The 24,946-nt window shown below is 45.2% G+C and overlaps 1 protein-coding gene across 4 annotated transcripts in view; it reads right to left on the minus strand.

Moving 5' to 3' along the window:
• The window catches only part of Ralgps1 (Ral GEF with PH domain and SH3 binding motif 1), a 231,887-nt gene extending 216,695 nt beyond the window's left edge, over positions 1-15,192 (minus strand). For all 4 annotated transcript variants that reach the window (XM_051185235.1, XM_051185234.1, XM_051185233.1 and 1 more), the window contains exon 1: positions 14,952-15,192. The gene's annotated coding sequence lies outside the window, so the exon portion shown is untranslated. The remainder of the gene's footprint in view (positions 1-14,951) is intronic.
• Positions 15,193-24,946: the final 9,754 nt, after the last annotated feature.

Here is a 24,946-nt window from a genome sequence, read left to right on the forward strand (position 1 = left end):
TGGTGTACTTGCCTAGCAGGCACAAGGTTCTGGGTTCAGTCCCCAGTGCCAAAGGAAAAAATTCACATTTTTAACAAACTCATTTTCCCAAATGAACAATACCATAACTATGTTTTATAAACTATGTTTCATAAACATGCTACATACATCTTTACCAACACTTAGAATACATATTGTCATAACTGTTATCACATTTAAATGTTCTGGAAAGAGCCAAACACTGATTAATTTATTTTAATCTATTCATTCAGTGCCCATTGGTAAAGGCTATTCTGTAACAAGCATAGTTCTAAAAAATGAAGCTTTGGAGTTAAAGGACAAACATTAGGAAATAATCCTAAAGCCACCCACCATGGTGTGCCAGCTAAGACACCCAAGGAGATGGTGGGGGTCCTGAAAACATTTTGTCCTCATCTCCCAGGTGCTGATGGGACTATCTCCCCTCTCCTTCACAGACAGCTTGGACCGGCTGCCAAGGTTTGAGGATCCTGTGCTGTCATTTCCCATCAAGCCTAAATTAGATACTATTAACCACCAACCTCCCCTACTACACCCAATACTCTGTGCCCATGAATCCGGTTTTCCTTCTCACATGTTCATGTTCACACAGCTGAACTTGATGACAGTGCTTTCATGCCTGTGTCCGATTGGTCAGTTTGATCCAGTGGTGATATTTGAAAAGGCATTCAGGTGATAGGAACATCATTGCCATCATTTACTCAAGAATTACCCTGTAACAGATACCTCATCAGGATCTCGCCCATATACCATATCACTGAATCCTTACTCACCTTTTTCTAAGGTGAGTGCTGCTATCACAGCCATTGAAGATGAGCAAACAGCTAGTGAAAGGCTTATCCAAGCACCCAGGCTGCTGAGGCAGAAAGATCCATCACAAGTTCAGAGTCAGCTTGGGCAAAATATTGAGACCACTGATAAATATGAGGTAAGAATTGGCAAGATGGCTAGGCAAGTAAAAGTGTGTGCTTGCTGCACAACTCTTGAGCACAACAAACATGCCAGCCAGACAGAACTTAAGTTTTATTAGAAAGGGAAGGGAAGGGGGAAGGAAAGAGAACAGAGGTAAAGAGACACAGAGATAGAGACAGAGAGAGCACAGAAAAGAAGTGGGGGAGACAAGAAAGGTCCTGTCTGCCCTCCAAAGAAACAGTGGGAAAGAGCATAAGTGGGCGGGTCTGTCTTTTAAAGGGGTCCTTAGCACCTGAGTGTAAACTAGTAGTCATGAAACCCTGAGCTGACCAGAGTACTGCCTGAGTGCATTCTGTCAGGCAACAGGGGCAAGCCAGCACAATGCCTGAATCCTTACACATGTATACATATGCAAACACACATATATATACACACACATATATACACACACATACAATATTGTATATTGCACATACAATAATAATAAAATAAAATAAATTTTAATTAAAATCAACTGGGCAAATGGGCCTGGGAAGGTTAGGTAACTCACCTAGAACTATCCAGCAGCTGGAGTATTCCCACTGAGATTGAGAATCTGGGAAAAGGCAGGATTTGAGTTCAGCTCAGACTGACCCCAGGTTTGAACTGCCCTCTGCATTGTCTCACAAGGGCTGCCTGGCACACAGGCTCCTGACCCCCTCCTCACAGTCCAGCCCCATTTACTTCTCAGCTCAAGCAAAACAGCCACTTTTTTTCCCCTTTTTTTTCTTACTTGTAGACTCCACATCACTTTTTTTTATTAACATTTTTTTTAATTAGAAACAATCTTATTTTACATAACAATCCCAGTTCCCTCTCCCTCCCATCTTCCCATTTTCCCCTCTCAATTCCCCAGGGAGGATGATGCCTTCCATGAGGGATCATCAAAATCTGTCAAGTCATTTAGGGTAGGGCCTAGGCCCTCCCCATGTCTCCAGGCTGAGAGAATAGCCATCCACAGGGAATGGGCTTCTGAAGACCGTTCATGTAAAGGGATACATCCTGTTTCACTGCCAGAGGCACCATAGACTGCCCATTCCTCCTAGTTGACACCCACGTTCAGGGGGTCTGGTTTGGTCCTATGCTGGTTCCCCAGCTGTAAGATTGGGATCCATGACTTCCCACTTGCTCAGGTCAGCTGTTTCTGTAAGTTTTCCCAGTGTGGTCTTGACCCCTTTGTTCATCACTCCTCCCTCTCTGAAACTGGATTCCAGGAGTTTGGCTCAGTGCTTAGTTGTGGGTGTCTGCTTCTGCTTCCATCAGCTTCTGGATGAAGGCTCTAGGATGGCATTTAAGATAGTCATCATTCTTATTATAGGGGAAGAACATTTAAGGTAGCCTCTCCACTATTGCTTAGATTCCTAGTGGATCTCTGCACAATTCCCTAGTGCCAGATTTCTCTTTAAACCTATAATGATGTGTCTCTTTTCTTGCTCTCTTCTATTCACCTCCCCATTCAATCTTCCTGATCTCGCATGTTCTCCTTCCCCTACTCTTCTCCCCTCCTCTTTCTCCTACCTCCCTTCACTCTCCCCCATGCTCCCAATTTTTTCGGGGGCTCTTGTCCCTTTCTCCTTCACCAGGAGACAGTGTATGTCTCTCTTACTGTCCTCTTTGTTTCCTAGCTTCTCTGGAGGTGTGAAGTGTAATCTGATAAACCTTTGCTCTGTGTCTAATATCCATATATGAGTGAATACATACCATGTTTGTCTTTTTGTGACTGGGTTGCCCCACTTAGGATGGTTTCTTCTAGTTCCATCCATTTGCCTGCGAATTTCAAAATTCCATTGTTTTTGTTTTGTTTGTTTGTTTGTTTTCTGCTGAGTATAGTATCCCATTGTGTGAATGTACCACATTTTCTCCATCCATTTTTCAGTTGAGGGGCATCTAGATTGCTTCCAGATTCTGGCTATTACAAATAATGCTGCTATGAACATAGTTGAACAGATGTCCTTGTGGTATGAATGTGCATCCTTTGGGTATATGCCTAAGAGTGGAACTGCTGGATCTTGAGGTAGATTGATTCCCATTTTTCTGAGAAACTGCCATACTGATTTCCAAAGTGGCTGTGCAAGTTTGCACTTGCACCAGCAGTGGAGGAGCGTTTCCCTTTCTCCACATCCTCTCCAGAATAAACTGCCATTGATGTTTTTGATTTTAGCCATTCTGGCAGGAGTAAGATGGTATCTCAGAGTTGCTTTGATTTGCATTTCCCTGATGGCTAAGGATGTTGAGCACTTCTTAAGCCAACACAGCCACCTTTTTTCGTCCTTTCCAGCCCCAGCATTTAGGCCAGCTGTGTCTCTCAAGTGTGCCCGTTCCTGTCACTCTGCACCTGCAGCTTTCAGTACCAGGGTCAGTGCCTCAGCTACACAGTGCTCTCAAGATTCCTGACACAGACTGGCTTCCCATGGACCCAGCAGCTGGTTCTGTAAACTGATTTCAGTCAGGTTCTCTGGCTTATTGGAACTTTCAGTCTGACCAGTTCATTAGTCTCTCCACCTCAACAGCAATCTGGGTAGACTGTGCACTCTGTGACACCCCAGGCCACATTAGTCCATCAGAATTGCTTAAACACCTTTACAGGTCCTCTTCCAACAGTTCTGATGAGCAGCCTACCCTAGGTCCAGATCTACGCCCTTCTACTAGAACTGCAGATCTTTCCTGAATCTCAGAATGTTGGGCAAACTGGGGGGGGGGGGCACAACATCCTGCTCAGGGGTCAGAGATTTCCTCCCCTAGGACCAGCAGCAGGAAGCTTTAATCATTTCTTGAGGTTTTCTGAGAGATAGGCTACAGCAAAGACCTTCTCTGAGTCTTTACTCAGGGAAAATAAAAGTAATACCTTAGAGGTAGGACCTGACTGACTAACTGACACCGCAGTATGAGAGAAGGAGACTCTAATAATTGCCAATCTCAAGAGGGCCCAGCTCCAGGGCAGGAGAGAGATTCTGAAGGAAGGAGGCAGAGGCAGGTGCCTGCCTGCACCATGGTCTCCTTCTTAGCTGACCACTCCTCCTCTTGCTCCTCCCCTGGCCCTTCCACTATGCCCCAGTATCCCCATACTAGCACTCCCAGCAGTGCATCCAGCATCCTTTGCTTACCACACAGCCCTCCTGAGCAATCCCATCACTCCCTACAGTAGACCCCAGGAGCTATATACTTAAGGATGAGCCATCCAGAAGGCATTAAACACCAGCTTCCTTCTCCTCCCTATTCCAGGAGCACCACTGGGTATGCTGATAAAATTGGGTTGCAAGACCCTCCCAAAACTAAGAAGCTCCCCTGCAACCCCCAGCCCAAAATCACGATGGAAATCAAAGGACAGAAACACTGTTGATGTGGGAAAATATTCTTGTTCACTGTAAAGATTTGTCACTCATATTGGTTTAATATAGATAGGCAGGAAGCACAGGCAGGGCTCCGAGACTAGGAGAATTCTCTGAAGAGGAAAGGCAGAGACGCAGTCACCAGCCAGATGCAGAGGAATCGAGATGAGAATGCCTTACTGAGAAAAGGTACCAAGCCACGTGGCAAAACACAGATAAGAATTATGGGTTAATTTAAGTTGTAAGGTCTTGTTAGTAATAAGCCTAAACAATAAGCCAAACAGTCTATAATTAATATAAGCCCCTGTTTGTTTACTTGGGACTGAACAGCTGCAAGACTGAGCAGTACAGAAACCTCCACTTACACACTGTTTCTTCTTTTTTTATATTTATTTACTATGTATACAGTGTTCTGCCTGCAGGTATTCCTGCAGGCCAGAAGAGGGCACCAGATCTCAGTACAGATATTTGTGAGCCATCATGTGATTGCTGGGAATTGAACTAAAGACCTCTGAAGAGCAGCCAGTGCTCTTAACCATCTCTCCAGCACCACACTGCTTCTTCTTAGCCAGCCATCATCACCAGGTAGACAGCAGAGCCTCTTACTCAGTCAGGACTTAGTCCTGCTCCCTTGCAATCACAATAACAGCTCAACAACACACCCTGCCTCAGAGGTTGTCATCTGAGATAAACCCTTAACCACTGACATGCTTTATCAGCAGCCATGTATGACCTGCTAGTAGCTGTTACAAGACTGCTATATTCATCCAATGTGCTCATAGCTGAGGTCAGGACAACTGAGCAACAAGTCTTTGCCCTCATCTTGGAAGGGCAGAACCATGAACTTCCAGACTGACACTCCACCTGATGAGCAGAGAGACCGTGAGGTGTTAGGTGCAAAGGTGCCCAAGATAAATACATAAGAAAACTAGCTGAAGTCAGCAAGGAGGCCACACATCAATCAGCAAATAACTTCTAATTGAAAACCTCCCCCCATAGAACCCAAATCTTAATTCTGATCATCACCAAACACACACAGTAATGATTACTGTTTTGCTATTTATTTACTAGAAAGTCCTAACATTTTTAAAGTTGAACTTAATTCCCCAAATCCAATGATAGGAAATTTAAAATACATAAAATCAAGCAAAACTATAATAGGTGTTTTTATTCAACACAGCCTCGCCGCATCTGTGACTCCACAAGGTGAACACCAGGTCATACTTTAAGGTTTCTAGGGTGTGCAAAGAGGCACCTGCAGAGGAAAAAAAAAAAAAAAAAAAAAAAAAACAACCCATCTCTCTCATAGCCACACCTTGGACAACTAACCCCTCTACCTACCACACCTACCCTGCCAACCCTGCAGCTGGACTGCCACTGAGATAGTCTGAGCACTGTGAATTGCTCCAATATTATAGGATGGAAGGGACCTCTGAGCTAACAACCTTCTTTTTTATATGGATTTAAATCAGTCCATTTTCTTCATCAGTTCATTCCTCACACATTTAACTAACTACCAGATACCCACTGGCAAGCCACACAGCCATAGTTCTTGGCACTGTAGATCCTGCACCAGGGACCCAGATACCTAAACTACAACAGCCACTTACCTAAAGAGCTCATCGGCAGGCCTGGCTAATGACTTGGTTTCCTTTCTTTAAGGAATTAGACACACAGAAGGTTTTAGGCAATGGGGATGCCATACTCAGATTCTTCTGGCTACCCCGGCCTAGTGCCCTACCTACTGGAGTGGAGATTCACAAGTTGTCAGTGTTTACACAGTGTCATTCCATGCCACCATGGCATTATGGAAGCCCAGGAGGGAGCAATCTACAAATACCACTGGATTTAAAGAGTTGGAGATATGATGCCTGGAAAGAAAGGCACAAGTCAGGAGTGACTGCACCTGTATCCCAGCACTTGGGAGGTGGGGGTGGGAGTATCAGGGGCTCAAAGGTACCCTTGGCCACATAGTAAAGCCAAAGCCAACCTGGGACAGAGAAAAAGAGGGAGGGAGGGAGGGAGGGAGGGAGGGGAGGAGAGGAGGAGGGAGGGAGGGAGGGAAGGACAGAGGGGAGGAGAGAAGGAGGGAGGGAGAGAAAGAGTGTGTGTTAATTGAAAACTGTACTAACACATCTTCCTTGCCCTACTTACCAGACTCCACCAGAGTGGGTGAGAATGATTAGACCCAATAATCGTGGACTTACAGATGCTTGTTATTGCTCCTTCTTTCCCAAATGAGGTAATTTTCAAGAAACTTGTGACTGTCAAAGCCAACCATTTACATTTCCTTCTGATTGCCAAACTCAAACCTTATAATAAAAATATCTAAATATGGGGCTGGAGAGATGGCTCAGTGGTTAAGAACACTGGCTGCTCTTCCAGAGGACCCAAATTTAGTTCCCAGCACCCACATGGTGGCTAACAACTACTTCTAACTACATTTCCAGGGGATTTGATGACCTGTTCTGGCTTCCATGGGCATAACATACACATGGAGGATACACACACACACACACACACACACAGAGGAGAAGGTACGCTACATAAAGGGCACAGTATAGAACCATACAACAAAGCAGGAAGCCCAGCCCACAGGTAACTGCATCTCTCCCTAGTACCCTCCATCCTCCCAAGATCAAGACCTGCATCTGCCACATCAATGCAGGAAAAGGTCTGCCCACCTTTCTGGCTGCTCCTGTCAGCCCCACTGCCAGCTCATCTGAGAGTCACATAGCTTTCACATGTGATTCCCCAAAAAGGCATTCCAGAAACCAGTAACCATGATGAAAAGAGAGCACACATGTACAGTTGCTATTGAGCAAGCCCTCTGCCAAGTGCTGTTAGGTGCCATCTCTTCGAAACTCCATGAGGGCTGTACAGAGGGAGGCACTATCACATCTCTACACAAATGAAGAAACAGGTGGAGGTACTTCCTGGAGGTCAGGCGGATTCTGTGCCTCAAGCATGGGTGTGTCAGCCCCTCTGGTGCTTGGTGTACATCTGCTCTTTTCTGATACAAAGAACAGATGAACACAGAAGTTCTGCAGATGCACAGAAGGACACAGGCCCTGGGTCTGTATAGTCTCTGCTCTCCTCAGTGATATAGATGGGACATTCATCCCCACCCAGTGCCCTACTGGGGAAAGCTCAGCAAATCATCAGTACTCAGGCAAGCAGGAGGCCTTACCACCTCCTTTAAGAAGAGCTGGGGCAAGACAGGAGAGCAAACATTTGTGAACCAGCTCACAAACCTGGGAGTAGCAGCCTCAGGATGGCTTGGGGCTCTGTGACTTCCAGTTGGCTTCCTTTGGTCATCTGACTGGCACCATAAACACTGTGCTAAGATCAGAAGAAACAGGCAGAGAGGCCTGCTAAGTGCTCCTCCAGACAGCTTCCTTCCAGGTACCACACCAAGTACCCCACTGGACCCTCACTTCAAAGCCCCAAGCTAGAGAATACTCATCTTCCAAGGCAGGAAAGACATTTGCTGTGGTGTTGTCTGTGACAAAACTAAAATGCCAGCCCAGGTCAACCCACTCCAGAGCCTGAATCTGCTTGGCCACTTCATTCCATGACCTCTGTGATGGTGAATCTCCTTCAGTCATCCTCCATTTGCACTAAAGGGTAGGACAGGATTGCATCATCCCCATGTGTCTAGTGTCCTGTACAAGATGTAGCCCAGGAGCCAGCACCAGGAAAAGTGAATGCTCACCTGTAGAAAGTGATACATCCTTTCGAGATCAAGGAGTGCCCACAATGACAGTTAAGGAAATATATTCTGATACAACCAACTCTCTCTTACCTATGTCAAAGTCTACATGGGGTTGCAGAAATGGCTCAGCAACTAAGAGAACCTATGGCTCTTGCAGAGGACCAGAATTCAGTTTCCAGCACCCCCATAAAGATATACAACCACCTACAACTCCAGATCCAGGGGACCTGACACCCTCTTCTATACTCCATGGGCTCCTGCACATACAAAATGCACAAATATTCATGTGGGTACACACACATACACATAGGTAAAACAAACAAATAAAAAGTAAATCTTTTAAAAATCTGTAAACTACCTAGTCATCTCCCTTAGTGTCCATCCTCCAGCCCAGCCATTGGCAGGCTGAGGACAGACATACATGTCAGCAATATGACCAGTCCATCTTTGATCTATTCTTCCCCCAGCACTGCCCACTCTAAAGATTCCATAGGACAAGTGTTGCAGTCACCCAAAGCTCATAGCTCACTAGGGCACAGCACATACCTGTCTTTGGATAAACACTCAGGGATTTGGAGATTAGGAAGAGTCCAGAGACTAGGCTGACTTACAGAAAAACCATAGGTAACCATGATTAGAGCATGTGACTCATCTGGACAGAGGTCTATCATGCCATCTCCTAGAAGCCTACTCTAGGCAAAGTCCTGAGAACTCAGCAGCAAGCAGACTTTCTGTGAGCAGGAAGAAACACATGCAAAATGCCACACATACAATCACTCAAGTCATGGTTGGGTCAATGTATGCACATTTAACAATGAAAGAAGCACGACTAAAAGGGGGTCTAGAAGAACATAACAACTTTTCTACAAAGCAGGAAAAAAGAAGCTGGGCAGTGGTTGTGCACACCCTTAATCCCAGCACTCAGCAGACAGAGGCGGGTGGGCCAGTCTGGTCCACAGAGTGAGTTCCGGGAAAGCTAGGACTACACAGAGAGACCCTGTCTTGGAAAAAAAAAAGAAAGGAAAACTGGAGGCTGGAGAGACCCCTCCTCAGGAAAAGTCATTGCTCCCTGCTTCTATGAACCCCATACTGTTTTCCCCATACTGCCGGGCCTGCCACTATGCTCTATAACCAGTGACTGGAGTCTCTCTCCACACAGCCTGTGAACATCTCAAAAGTCATGTCTGTATGTCTCCTGGTGTCTCCTGTCTTAGTGAGGGTTTCTATTGCTGTGAAGAGACACATGACTATAGCAACTCTTTTAAGGAAAAGATTTCAGTGGGGTGGCTCACTTATAGCTTCAGAGATTCAGTTCATTATTATCACAGCAGGGAGCAGTGGCAGAGTACAGACAGACATGGTGCTGCTACATCTTCATCAGAAGGCAACAGGAAGTATACTGAATGTCAAACTGAGTGAAACTTGAACAAAAGATACTCAAAGCCTGCACCCACAGTGCAGGCTTTCCTCCAACAAGGCCCCGCCTACTTCAGCAAGGCCACACCTAATAGTACCACTCCCTTTAGGGGCCATTTTTTTTTCAACCACCATACCTACTGCCCAGTGAACATCTACTGGCAAGAAACAGAGTCTGCTTCAGGCTATGAGCCACAGCAGCTCACCTGCTCAAGGCATCTACATGGCCTTCATCTACACTGTGCATGCTCTGCTCGCAGATGTCCTCTCCTCTGTACAAACCCCAAGGCAGATCTGACTATCATCACCCATCTTACAGACAAGGACACCAAGAAGCAAGATCAGTAAGTAAGCTGTTCCATATTACAGAGGCAGTAAGAGCCAGGGCTAGACTTCAAATCACAGACTAACTGGAAAATCAGTTCTTAATTGCCAGTGACAAATCCCCTTTCCTTTCTCTTTCAGTTCTCTGGGATACATGGGCTGCCCTTTAACCTATTGTTCACTGGGACCAAAGCCATTTCATTCCTAGAGAATAAAAAAGGAACATCTCTTGTTAGTTTTCTAAACACTGCCTGCTAGCCAGGGCTGAGTAAACATCATGGGGTAGGGGATAAAACCCGGTGCTTACAGTATCAGAGGAATTCTATGTACCAGCTGGAACATTCCCCACTGTTGGAACCATTTCCAAATGAGAAAGTGAATACACAAAGGGGGGGGGGGTGATCTGTAGAGACTGCTAAAAAGAAAAGGCATAGAATAAACAAACAAACAAACTGGCCACAGCATCTGCCTCCAGGGAGAGGACTAGGAACTGATGCTTGAGGTTAACCTCACAGCTGAGCTCCCTACTTGCTTAAAATTATTCCTGTAATTTTTGTTTAAACCTAAGAGAATAGAATTTTACAACACTATTTAAAAGAAATGACTGTAAACAAGAAAGACTATGAGAACAAACTACACAACCTCAGTGTGCAGTGAGGCAGGACTGTAGGGTAGCGTTGTTTCCTTTCTTCTTTACTAGTTCTTGGATAATGTTGTATAATATGTTTTGATCATATTCACCCCCAACTCCTCCAGACCCACCCTTCCCTACCTATCCAACTGTGTCTTCTTTATTTTTGCTTTAAACCCATCAAGTCAATTTTGTGCTGTCCATATATTCTTGAATGTGTGGCATTCTACTGGATCATAGAAAATGACTACACTTAAAGAAAACTGACTCTCGCCTCTCCCAGTAGCTGTCGATTGCCAATAGCTCCTTAGCCACAGGTGGAAACTCATGCCCACTTCCTTTCCATGCTGGAATTTGGTCTTGCTTAGGCTTGCACAGGTCTTGTGCATGCTCTCACAACTGCTATGAGTTCCTATGTGCCCTGCTGTGTTTGGCAAACACTGTTCCCTCATAGTCATCCTACAGGTCTTTCCATCCTCTTCCTATTTAATGTTCCTTGAGCCTTAGGAGGAGGGATATGATACAGATGTCCCACCTAGTGCTGAGTATCCCACCAGCTCTTATTTTCTGCCCCTTAACCAGTTACCTCATGTTAACTGTCATCTACTGTAAGAAGCTCCCCTGATGAGGGCTGAGGGATATTCTACTCTACAGGTATAACAATAAGTATTAGGAGTTGGTTTAATACTGTCTATAATTTTAGTAGGTTCTTACCTGGAGCATATGACATGTCTAACCACAAGTTCTTGCCCTGTAATAGCTCCAGGTATTGGTTTCATCTTGTGGAGTAGGCCTAAATCCAAATCAGAAAATGATTGGTAACTACCATGACATTCATGCCATTAGTGCACCAGTGGTCATGTCTTGCCAGGCCAACCACTACAGTTTACAAGGTTTTTAACTGGGCAAGACAGAAGATTACTTTTCCCCTGTGGTGGCAAGCATGGCTGGAAGGATATACCAGCACCATGGAAGCTTCTGTGTGAGTACCAGATTTATTTCTCAATGTTCTATGATTCAAGTATGTGGTATCTTCAGCAACAGAGTCTTAACATCAAGTTCTGAAGAGTAGTATTGGCAATAGCCTATAGTGTTTAAGGTCTAAGGAATCTCATCGGTCAACAACTCCAAAAGAGGTAACTAACTGCTGAAACTGAACTTTGTTGGTCTGCAGTGTCAGACTAACAGTGGGGCATTGGTACTCTGTTATAGGGTAGCCCTATTTTAACTTTTTATATGAAAATTTCTACAGTACGTTTCCATAAGACTTTATCACTCCTTATATTCCCTCAACCTCTCTCCCATCCCTCACCCCAATTTAACTCTTCCTGTTTCATAGTTTTTCATCTTTCATGTTGAAGCTCATAAATTCCACTATAACACTGCAATATTATTTTCTTTGTTTGAGATCAGATTTCACTATGTAGTCCTGAGGGGCCTAGAACTCACTATGTAAACCAGACTGGCCTTGAAAGCACAGAGATTTGGCTTCCTCTGCCTCATGAATGCTGCCAATTAAAGATGTGCATTACTACACTTGTTTGTGACACTCTTATTTAACAGAAAAATACACACTGAAGGTACAACAGACTTGCAAACACTGGTGACAGTCAGCCAGCCAGAGTCCTAGAGAACATCCTTCACCTGCTCCTTCAGGAAAGATTTGGTAACTCCCTACCAGCTGCCAAACAGGAGCTATAATGCTCTATTTTATTTTCTGGAACAGGCTGTTGTGAGCTGCTTGATGTGGGTGCTGAGAACTGAACTCAGGTCCTCTGGAAGATTACCAAGTGTCCTAAATACTGAGGCCACCTCTTCAGCCCCTAGACAGATATTTTTAAAAGAACTAAATCATGGGTCACAAGCTTCCCCTTTCCTGCTTTTCAGAAGCCAGCGTTAACATTCCCAAGGAACAGCCCAGCATTCTTCCACTCAGCTAAGAAAATGTAGATCTGGAAAGGGAAGATTTGTTCAAGGTTATATAAGAAGCAGAGGCCTGTCTGTGAGATATCGCCATGATGCAACTGGATCACCATACCAGTTGTAGCAAGGGAGGGCAGTGCCATGGTGTTTGGTCCCCAAAAGTCCCAACCTTCTAAAATTCTTAAGCCTCTGTTTGCTAGGCTTAAGGTGCTCGAGTGGGTGAGACAGCAAGCGTGGAAGCAGCTCTGGGAGACCTACGCAGCGGAAGACTTGGAAGTTTCACATCACTTCCAAGTTGGAGATCCAGATTACATTAGATGTCACCGCACAGAAACCTTGAGACTCGGTGAAAAGGCTCACTTTGCGGCTGGTCCAGAATATGTCCTCCTCTTATGGACCCACCCCCACGTCACTCCAGGTTATAGGACCCAGGGACAGCCTCTTACAACTGCCCATTTTTATTTTTTATTCCTCTCTTGTTGCTTACTGTTGGAAAAATTGTTACTTTTGTTATGAGTGCTGTCCAGATTATGGTGCTTAGATAGCAGTACAGGAGCCTCCAGAGCCAAGAGGAGGCTGCTTCTTAATTTCCATAGTTCTAAGATTCTAAGTTTCTAAGAGAAAAGGGGGGGAATGAAAGACAAAAAAAAGTGAAGTTAATGAAGGACTAACCTGGAAACCAATATCTGTTCCTTGGAATTTGCTAACTTCCTCTCACAAGGCCCTGAGATAACAAGAATTCACACTGCCCCTCCTTTGCTGTGAGTCAGCAGGTGGTGAATAGGGTCCTTAGGAAACAGATAGCTGTAACTCTGGTTTGCCCAGGCAAAATTAATTAGCACACCCTGAGGCCCTAAGGTCTGTTGATCCTAATAGCGAGACCATCCGGCCTCAAAGGGTCACTACTCAATGGACAGAGGGTCCCACCCCCTCCCTAAGCTTGTGGGTTTGCCTTTAAAAACACCTGGGCCAGGGGGAGGGAGCGTCTCTCTAGCCTGCATGCTGGAGGAGCCCGTTTGCACAAATGTTTCCTGTTCATTAAAGCCTCTTGCGTGTTGCAGCAACTGGACTGGACATTGAGTTCTTGGGGTATCGACCAAAATTGGAAGACTCCTCATTCTGAGGGTCTTACAAAATGAAGACAAATGTAAGCCAGCAAGAAGCTTCTGTCCACATAGGGAGAAAGTATTACAGGTCAGATTGGCCAACTGCTAATGAGCTAACACCCAGTACCTAAAGGTCACATGCACAGGGGCCCCATCCTTCCTCCCTCTCTCCCTCTCCCTCCTCCCCTCTCTCTGTCAACACCTAATGAAGGTCTTCATCCTGAAGTCTTCCTTCAGGAATATGGCAGAATCAAGTTGGATGAGAATCCATATCTTAAAGTCCTCACTGGGGCTGGGGTCTAAAGGTCTGCCAACAACTAAACAAGCTTCACTTTCTATTGACCATGGCTCCCCAGGCTGCAGTAGCCTGTTCCAGGACCTCACAGGGAATACCGTGATCTAAAACACCACAAATCTCATTCCAAACTCTCAAGAAAGAGGCCTCTTGTCACCTCTTAACCAGCAATTCCTCTCTGGCTCCTAGAAAATCACTATTAAGCACCGGGATAAATAACTCCCAGGTGTCACAGAGCCAAAAAAGCTGGATTCTTGCTCCGGGTCCTCCTCTTCACCCTCACCATGCTACCGTTTCGATCTTTTTAAGACCAGCACTGAGAATATATGCATGAGCACCCGCTACCAGGAGTCAACAATCCAGAACCCTTACGAGCATCGCACCAACGACTACTCTTGAAGAGCATATTTTCCAACAGCCAATCAGCCAATGAAAGCTAACCACCCCGCAATCCACCCATATCCCTTCAACAGCAACAGGGGAGTTAAAAAAAAAAAAAGAAAAGAAAAGAAAATAGTGCCCCACTTTGGGCTTGGAGTGGCACAGGGAAGCAGCTGGTCTATTAACCAGGGCAGCTACGATCCATTCAGCAAAGACACAGGCAGGCCTGACTCCGCCCCTCCAAGGGGCCACCGTGAGTGCCTCCAGAGCACTCAGAGAAGCCAAAGCCCGGGAAGCCAGAGAAGGCAGCTTTCCCTTCTTCCCAGTGGGTCCCCCTCACCCTCCGCTGCTCCTCACCTGCCGCCAGCTTCCGGACCAGCCAACGATCCTCAGCCCCGCCCCCCGCCCCTACAGGCTTTCCTCAGCCCCGCCCACTGCACCTGTGCTTTTTCCCGACTCCCCTCACAGCCCCCTCCCACTGCTGCTCCAGGCCCCGCCCCCAACACCTGAGCTCTTTCCCCGCCACTACCCTGCACAGGTTCTAGTTCCCTCCCCTGGGACCTGAGCCCGCCCAAGCACCACGCACCGAGCCAAAATCCCGACCCCGGCCCCCTCAGGCTGCGGGCCCCGCCTCCCGCACCTGCGCCCTTTCCCCGTCGCCACCCCCAACACACACACGCAGTCATTCGCGCCCCTGGGACCCGAGCCGGCCATGGTCCCGCCCCTCGAGCCGAGGCCCCGCCCCAGCCCCTCAGGCCTGGGGTCCCGCCCCCCGCACCTGCAGCTGCCCGAGCCCTGGGCCCCGCCCCATCCCGCCCCACTCCGCCCCACCCCGCCCCGCCTCGCCAGCCGCTCCTCTCACCGCCTCTCTCTCACCGCCGCAGTCCCGGCTGGTCACCTTGACGTGGGCCACAGTGGCTGCCGCCGCCTCCTCATGGTCCTGCGAGAGGCCCAGCAGCAGCGGCGCCTTCGTTCGGAGGCCGGGGCCTGGCCACGCCGGGTTGAGGCTAGGCCAGGCGCAAGCTTGAAACGCGGGGCCGACGCGGGAGCCCAGCCGGTGCCCAGCCGCAGTAGGAACGGTCCGCTCCCGGCCTGAACGGCGGGTGTCTCAGCCAATCAGAGTGCAGCACCTTGCCGCGCTCCTCCAACCAGCTTGTCTCAGAGGCGGAGACACGCAAATGAACCGACTGCTAAAGCCAGTGCGCAGCCGCTGCAGCAGTGGTCCCCCACCAGCCTCGGCCTGGGTTTCAGCCTGCAGATGCTCAGGTTTGTAGGGATGCTCAGCTGCCCTCTTTGGCCTCAATCGCCCGCCACGCCCACCCCCTGTCAAGAAATAGCCCTGCGCTTATTCTGCACATATCCTTCCAGGCCTCACACATTGTCCCACTTAAATTCCTACCTAAGAGTTTCTCGTTTTCTACAAACATGGCTTTGTGAGTAAACATCATCACCTTAGCGCCCATTCTTTACAATTCATAGGTAATCACAGTCTAGTCACAAACTCAGAGGTTCTTGGGGCTGATCCATGTATTTCACAGCTGATAAAAGTTAGACCTGAGGAGGGTCTTGCCATGCAAAGCTGAGAGGTGGGCCTGGAAGCTGTCTCCCTGCACCCAGACCCTGTTATGCTGGGTCAGACATATCAGTGAATACAAGTTGAGTCATTAGCTTAAAGGCACAGATGGTAAGTTACAAAGACCATGGAAGCCAGAGGGTGGCTGTGGAGGCCTTAAGGTAGGTCAGGAACCATAGAAAAAATGTTATGCCTAAAGAACATGTAGATAAGATTATCGTTTTTGGATACTTTGAAATTCGTGGTGCTGTGGCATTAGCATATGGAAAGATATAGATACTCTACTATCCAAAGGGAGGGGGAGAAAAACAAGAGTCAGCAGAAATTAAACCACTTCTAAGTGTGGGGTTGTGAATTAGGGGATTATAAAGCAAGTGTCTACTATTTTGCATTAAGAACACAGTAACAATCAAAGAATAGTCTGAACTGTTTCCCTTAAATAAAACAAGAATGCATGATATGCTGGTTCCTTTTGGAGATTCTGAATCCAGAGATGTGCAGGATGAGAACTGAGTGCAAGAACTTCAAGAAGGTTGGGGAGATGGCCCTGGATGTAAGAGTGTTTGGTGATCAGGCATGAAGACCTGAGTTCAAGTGCTCAGAACACACATAAAAAGATGGACATGGTTGTGCAGGTGTCTGTAACCCTAATACTTAGGGTTGGGGGATGGAAGCAGGAAACTTGCTGTGGCTTGCTAGCTGCCGGGTTTAGTGAGAGACCCTGTCTTGAGGGAATAAGACAGAGAGTATAGAGCAGGACACTCAATATCCTTCTCTGACCTCTGCAAGTTCAAGTTCATGAGTGTCCATCACCTACACACATATACACCACACACAAAATAGACACTTATTGTGTTTTTATAAATATTTATAAATTGTTATAAAGCTTAGAGGTACCTGCTGCCTAAGTCCAAGCCTTGGTTGTGTCCGCAGCTAGATGTGTGCACATATGCAAGTTATGTTTGCAGGCCTCAGTTTCTTTATTGCTGAAAGGAGGAGGCTGAAGAGATGGCTCAGCAGTTAACAGTGTGTACTGCTGTGGTTCAGACCCTAGCATTCATATCAGGTGTCTCACAACTACCTATAACTCCATCTCCAGGTAGATCTGTCACTTCTGGTCTCTACCTCCCCAGGTACCTACACTTGTATGCACATACCCACATACAGACCCAGACACACACAAAAATTCTAAAGGTATTTAAAAGGTGATGTACACCTTTAATCCCAGAACTTGGGAGGCAGAGGCAGGCAGATATCAGAGTTTGAGGTCAGCCTAGTGTACAGAACAAGTTCCAGGAAGCCAGGGCTACACAGAAAAACCATGTCTTGAAAAAACAGAGTGGGGAAGAATGAATATCTCTACAATAGCAGGCTCTTCATTTGGGCTGTTGGAAGGGTGGATGGAATATGTGGGAGAGGGCCTGACACCTAACAGGAGCTCGGTGAGCCTTAGCTACTGTTGTGTGCACCTGTGTAACTTCAAGCATGCACAGGCATTAAGCACGGCTTTTGCAGTATGTGCTTGCTTGATGGCATCTTGAGGTTAACCTCGATGTCAATTTGACTGATTTTGAATCACAGAGAGCAACCTCTGAGCATGTCTGTGAAAGACTTCCTAGACTGGGCTAACTGGTGGGAAGACCTGTCCTAAATGTGGGCAATTCTACTCACTAGACTGGGCTCAGACTGAATACAACAGAGAAAGGAAACTGACAGCAGCATTCATCTTGATCTCCTTGACTGTGGATGCAGTGTGACCAACTTGCCCCTTGTTCATGCCACAACTTCCCCACCATGAAGGACTGAACCTTTAAACTGTGGGCCAAAATAAACCCTCCCTTTCCTAAACAATTCTATCAAGTGTTTTGTTGCAGCAAACTCAGTAGCTAATACAGCATCCTTCATTTTGATAATGAAACTGGATAATGAAGGGATAATAAAACCCCCTCAGTGCTGCTCCCAGAGCCAACTCCTGCTTTCTTTGATAGTAACTAGAGTTAAATTTCACACTAACAGGCTGATGATATTACACTTAGCCAAAGAGGTGGAGGAGATATATGCCAAGGTTAACGGAAATAGCCAGTCTGTGCTGGCAGGTGCCAGAGGGTTAACCCCCCAGAACTAGATTTTCAGGGTGTTTTATCAAAAACACACATAGGACTGGGTGACTGGATTTGAGGATATTTCTAATAAGGATCCCAGGAACTCTGGTGATTCTCAGAGAAATAAGGAACATGATAGTCAATTCTCAGAAGAAGCAACTTCTACCGTCTTTCCTATGCCCTGGCAGATGGTAGACATAGGCATGCTGCAATGACATACAGTCAGTCCTACCTATAGATTCTAATTTTGTATCTGTGAACTAGCCTACTCAGAAAAAGTTATCTCTTAACCCAAAAAGGACACTTGTAGACATGTGCAGAATAATGAAAACTGAGTCAACCGAAGTATAAGTTCCCAGCTGAGTTCAAAATGATGGTATGCAAGGCTGGAGAGACAGCTTGGTGGGTAAGAGCCCTGGCTGCTCACACAATAGACCTAACTTTGGTTCCCGGCCCCTACAAAGTATCTCATGACCACGAGCATCTGTAGCTCCAGTTCCAGGTAATCTGACCCTCTCTTTTGGACTCCTGAGCACCAATCACACACATGGTGCACATACATACATGCAGACAAGGCATACATACACATTTAAAACCTTTTTTAATGGCGATCTGCCTTCTTGTCTCAGTTATCAGCAGTAGGTGCCTTTCCTCATTTGTTGATAATCTTTTGTACCTTTGTGCTTTTCTGGTGACTTCATTGTGTCAAGTGGTCCCTAGGCATAATGCTGAAATGCCATTTAGAGTTTGTAAGCATTGCAGTCTGTTAGTTAACTTACTGAGAAAGTAACTGTTATAGAAAACTGTCTATAAATAGATGATTAATAAATATGATTGATTAGATGACTCACATATTGTGGTTGATAGATGATTAATGTAAATTATATTAGATGTGACTGATAGGTAGATAAATAATAGATGATAGCACATATGCCTGATAGATGATAGATAGATAGCTAGGTATTGACATATCAATGAAAGGGTCTTCCCCCCCAAAAAAAAAACACAAAAAAAATAAATAAAATTATCAAGATGCTGGTTGGTTGACAGAAGTGTTATGACCAAAGATTTAAAAGGAACCCAATCCTCTTGGAACAAGAGTTCAGGTTTGTTTTTGTTTTTAAGCGTTCACAACAATAGGACACAACTACTACAAATAATGAGGTAGAGCTACACTTCTCATAGGCAGATCATTAACTAGTAACCTTTCCAACACACAATGCCAGGAAATGTAGTGTTGTTTTCTGAGATGGTTTCTGTGTAGCCCTGGCTGTCATAGAATTAGCTCGCAGACACACTGGCCTCAAACTCACAGAGATCCACCTGCCTCTCTCTGCCTCCTGCATCATGACTGCACAGCTCTCAGACTGACTTTTAAATCCTGTATTATAGAGGAGAGTAAAAAAGAAGGAACATGTTCCTGGCCTGTCAGATAATTCGCTGCAATAGGTGGGAGCATTTGATCTTTAGAAAGAAACTGGTTGTCCTAAAGTCCAGTCCTATAAATCTGTATGCATGCACATGTGTGTAGAGGCCAGAGGCTAACATCAAGCCTCTTCCTCCATCACTTTCTGCCTTACCTTCTGAGGCAGTGTCTCTCATCCAACCAGGAAATCACCAATTTAGCTAGACAAATTCCAGAGTGACAGGGAAAGAGAGTACAAAAGTTCCTCCATCTTATATTCTTGCTGAAGTCATTTTAGGTTTAACTAGAATTTGATCTTCTTGATGGGAAACCCTGTGGAAAATTACCCAACTCTATTCTAGGAACCCATGGTCAAGATACCCAGCTAACTTAGCTTCGGTTAAACTGCTTACTTGCACAAAACTTGTCCCTAAAACTGCTAAGAAAGATAACAGGATGTGGGCTGGATGTTGATGGTGCATGCCTTCAGTCCCAGCACTTGGGAGGCAAAGGCAGATGGATCTCTGTGAATTCGAGGTCAGCCTGATCTACAGAGATAGTTCCAGGACAGGATCCAAAGCAATACAGAGAAAACCAAACCAAAAAAAAAAAAAAAAAAAAAAAAAAAGATAACAGTATGTGAGCTTTGCCTTTAAAAGCCCCTCGCTCTAAATGTTTGGTGCTAAGCTGTGTCATGGTTTGGGAGCTGGTTAGTGGCCCAAAAGGAAAAGCCTGGCATGCCTTATTGCCAGAAGAAACATGTAATAACTGAAGAGGCAACTCTGGATTTTAGGGCTGACAGCCCAAAGAGTTTGAACCATGAGAACCTAGAAGTTCAGAACAGAAGCCCCAGACCTGTGAAAAGAGCACACTGTCCAGCTGATGTTGGTACTGGTATGTGGAGGGCAGGCAGGTGGTGAATCTGGTTCTGGAAATAGAACAAAAATGGGAGCCAGAAACAAGTACACAAGTGTACTTGGGGATGCTAGGAGAAATAGCAGAAAAGTCCCTTGCTGTAGCCAGTGGCAGAGGATTTGTCTTAGTATGTCAAGGCCTTGAATCCAGTCCTCAGCAGCACAAACATGTCGCAGTTCCTAGAGGGTTTTTTTTTTTTTTTTTTTTCAGAATAACATTGTCTTTTGGTTTGTGCAGACAGGGTTTCTCTGTGCAGCCCTGGCTGTCTGGGAACTCACTCTATAGACCAGGCTGGCCTTGAACTCACCAGTCATCATTCTTTAGAGACTCCTCAGTTAGGCTGTCTCCCCTTCACGTGCATCTACCTACTGACACTGCTGGATTTTACTCCATGCCTTTTCGGCTGTGGCTATGGCCCTTGTCCTGAAACAACCAGAGTCATCACCTCAGTCATTTTAGGTCTCCTTGCCATAAACAGAAAAACCCAGGTTTCCATCCACCTCGTTACATATCATTAGACCCAGTTTGTGCACTTCACTTTGAACAAGAAACAAAAGGGTTTTTTATTTTTAAAGGTGTTATTTTATTACTAAATTTAACTCAGTTATTAAAAATAAAATCAAGTGGTTTATCTGATCCACCATCATGAAGAGCAACTTTACCAGGAGACACAATGGTTGGACCTAGATGTTCTTCTCCAGAAAAACAAAATTGAACACTAAACAATGGTCCTTCCCATGGTAACTGGACTGAATTTTTAGTTTCTGTGGAAAAAATAACATAAAATTTGTTACATTTCTTAATATTATAATTCAATTAGAGAATGCCATTATCATGTTTATCAGAATTCTTTCCTGTTTATTAGCATACATTAATTATACATAATGGGTTTTATTATGGCATTTTAATGCACATATACAATGTATTTTTATCCCTACCTCACCAAAGCTGCACGCTCATGCCCCCTCCCGCCACTCCCACTGATATACTTCCTCCTCCCACCCAGTCTCCCCTCTGCTCTCCTGTCTTAATTCTGATGACCCAGTTGAGTTTCATTAGGATTGCTTGCAAGAACCTGGGTAAGGGGTTATTTCCAGGAGCATGGATTCCCTACCAGTGGCTATACAATTACAGAAAATGTCTCTCCCTCCCCTAGTGACCATTAACTGCCTATAGAACACAGTGAGCGGTGGGACCCTCACTTACCATTATCTGCCTATGGGTAGTGGTTGGGAGGGAAGCATACCTATTACCCCACCAAGACAGACTTTGAGAATCCCAAACTTATTCAGGTCTTGTACAAATAATCAGAGTGTAAAGATGGTGTCACATTGCAAAGGCAGTGATCTACCTCCCTCCGGCTCTGAATCTTGTCAATGTTCTCATGTTGGAGGGGGTGATTCTGACCCATGTATGGGTAAACATTCTCAGCACTTTGACCACTTATGAGTATCTATATGATACCTTAATTTTTTTACATCACTTTTTATTTATTGGGATTTATTTTTACAAAACAGAGAGAGACAGAGACAGAGAGAAGGTGCACATGTTGGTTCAGGTGCTCTTGGACACCACAACAGGTGTGGGATCCTTTGTTTGGTGCTGGCATTACCAGAATTTCTGAGCACTGGTGTGGATGCTGGGATCTGCACTCCAGTCTTCATGATGAAGACTCTTAGACTGAGCCATCTCTCCAGCCTCTTTTTTTTTTTTTTTTTTTTTTTTTTTTTTCTTTTTGAAGCAGTAGGTTTCCACACTAAGAAGACAGAATTCAGTTCCCAGCTCCCACAATGGACAGCTCACAACCAGATGGTTTTTTTTTTTTTTTTTTTTTTTTTTTTTTTACAGATTTTATTTGTATATATGTTTTGCTTGCATCCAATCTCCTGGAACTAGAGTTACAGGAAGCCATCTCCCCAGCCCAACTGATAGGTTTTGTTGATTGATGATAATAGGGTTTCTCTGCTGACACAGCAAGCCAAATCAAGCCCCATTAAAAAGTTTAATCTGAGCAAAGCACACCTGGGTGACTCTCCTGGGAAAGGGAGCTGGAGAGAAAATGCATGGCTGTTCTAAAGGGGGTGGTTTAAATACATGTAAGGGCACAGCGTGATGATGCACCCCAAGGTAGGTTCATGCTAAGATAAGCTTTGGGGTGGGGTCTTGGGCTGCCACCACCATGGGATGGGGCTTTCGGAAGTTTCTCTGATAGGACAGGGTTTAGAGTGGGCAGAGTGGGTGAGCTATAGTGCAGTGCAGTGAGGAGTCCTCCACAAACTGGGTGGAACTCAACTTTAGGTGCTTTCTCTGAGAGGGAGCGGTTTGTGGCTTTCTCAGCTGGGGCGAGCTATTCAGGCAAACAGTAACTCCAGCTCCACCAGATCTGATACCCTCTTCTGGCCTCCTTAGACAATACATACACACAATATGTATGGTCTCTCTCATATTCTCATATTTGTGTGTGTGTGTGTGTGTGTGTGTGTGTGTGTGTGTGTGTGTGTGTGTGTGCCTGTCTGTCTGTCTGTCTCTTTGTTTTTGGTTTTGTTTTTTGTGTTTTGTGACAGGCAGTGGTGGTGCACACCTTTAATATCAGCACTCAGAGACAGAGGCAAACAGGTCTCTGTTAGTTCAAGGCCACACTGACCTACATGGAATTGATCCAGTCTAAAAGAAAAAAAAGAGTTCACACAAAGGTGATTTTAGCACTTGGACTCCCATGCCTTTAATCCCAGCACTAGAAAGGAGCATTAAGGAGTCAGGAGGTGAATGAGTCTGAGGTTCAGTGGATCACCCCTTCATCTTGAGGAGAGAACTCTCTAGTGACTGGCTGTTTTGTTTTTTTGATTTTTCAGTTGTGTGTCCCATCCCCCCCCCCATCTCTGGATTTTTATTATCTGTGTTACCCATACAGACATACACACATATAAATTAATAATAAATAAAAAATTTTAAGTAGAAGATTTCCTTATGGTATTTTCTTTTTTCTTATGTAAGAGTGCTCTATCTATATGTATGCCTGCATGCTAGACGTGGACATCAGATACCACTATAGGTGGTTGTGAGCTACCATGTGGTTTCTAGAAAGTGAACTCAGGACCTCTGGAAAAGTAGTCAGTGCTCTTAACTGCTGAACCATCTCTTCAGGCTTCCTTATGGTATTCATTCTCTCTCTCTCTCTCTCTCTCTCTCTCTCTCTCTCTCTCTCTCTCTCTCTCTCTCTGTTTTTCAAGACAGGCTTTCTTTCTCTGTAGCTTTGGAGACTGTCCTGGAATTCTCTTTGTAGACCAGGCATGCCTTGAACTCACAGAGATCTGCCTGCCTCTGCCTCCTGAGTGCCGGGATTAAAGGCTGAAACTTCCTCCATCTCCTCCCCTTCCTCATTTCCCTGTCCCCATGCCCATTTACCCCCTTCTATTCCCAATATCCCCCTTTCATATTATATTTTTTTTTAATTTCTTTTTTATGTGCATTGGTGTTTTGCCTGCGTGTAGGTATGTGTGAGGGTGTCTGATTCTCTGGAACTGGAGTCACAGACAGTTGTGAGCTGCCATGTGGGTGCTGGGAATTGAACCTGGTTCTTCTGGAAGACAATGCTCTTAACTGCTGAGCCATCTCTCTGACTCCATATTAGTTATATTTTATTAACCTACTTTTATTCCTCTTTCATGAGCCCTTTTCTAGTTTCCTAGCATCTACACACACTCATTCCCACATAGATACACATGCAAATAAATTAGAGGCTAAGATCTGCATATGAGAGAAAACATGCCATGTTTGTCTCTCTGAGCCTGGGTTAGCTCGTTTAATATATTTTCTAGTTCCACCCATTTTTAGATGTCACTGTTTCAGATACCCTCTTATTCTATCTGCAAAATGTAAAAGAAAACTGGGCCTGGTGGTGCACACCTTTAATTCCAGCAGAAGCAGTCAGATATCTGAGAATTCCAGGCCAACTTGATCTACATAGTGTGTTCTAGGATAGCCAGAGCTACATAGTAAGACCCTGTCTCAAAAAAAAAAAAAAGGTAAAAGAAAGAAAAATAACAAATGCTCCTGAGCTGAGCTGTAATAATCACTTCAATATAGAGTCATAGTCTGCGAAGACCACTCTCTCATCCATAATGTAATAGGGTACTGGCTTAGCATGTGTGATGGGGTTCATCTCCAGCACCATCTACACACACACTCACTCATACATGATGCAATGTAAAGATGTATTATCCTTATTGTTAAAAATAATTGAGTCTTCAATTGGCCATTCTATCAGGACAGCTGCTTCTGGCAACAGAATAGTCAGTAAAAATATTAAATGCCATCTGCATGGGTCTAATGCCCAGTTGAGTTTTTCACTGAGGACTCTTTTTTTGTGATGTTGTCTAAGAAATTAATCCCTAGGGCAGAAGCAATATTGTATGTTCAAAATGGTCGAGAATAAGATGCTTTAAGGACATGGATGGTATTTCTGACATACACACTGCAGGAAAAAGAGGTTCTCCTTCCTCTTCTTCTTTTGAAACAAGGTCTCATTCATGTAGCCCAGGATAGCCTAAACTCAACTTCCATATGTGCATGAGGATAAATTTGAGCTTCTGATCCCCCCAGAGTGCTAGAATTGCAAGTATATGTCACCACGTCCAGTTTTATGCAGTGCTGGGAATTGAACCCAGGGCTGTATGTATGCTAGGCCAGAACTCTACCACCTGAGCTGCATCCCCACCCCAAGCTGCTATTTCTTGTTGATGGAAAGAATATAATGCTATCAGTGAAACAGGAAAGAAACAGCAAGAAATTGTTTCCAAAGACTAGGAGCATATTGAGAGGTTAGGCCCTTGTCAACCTTCCTAGCCAGTTTAGGAGCCCAT

Source organism: Phodopus roborovskii, unplaced genomic scaffold (assembly GCF_943737965.1).
Source record: "Phodopus roborovskii unplaced genomic scaffold, PHOROB, whole genome shotgun sequence".
NCBI classification, from domain to species: Eukaryota; Metazoa; Chordata; class Mammalia; order Rodentia; family Cricetidae; genus Phodopus; species Phodopus roborovskii.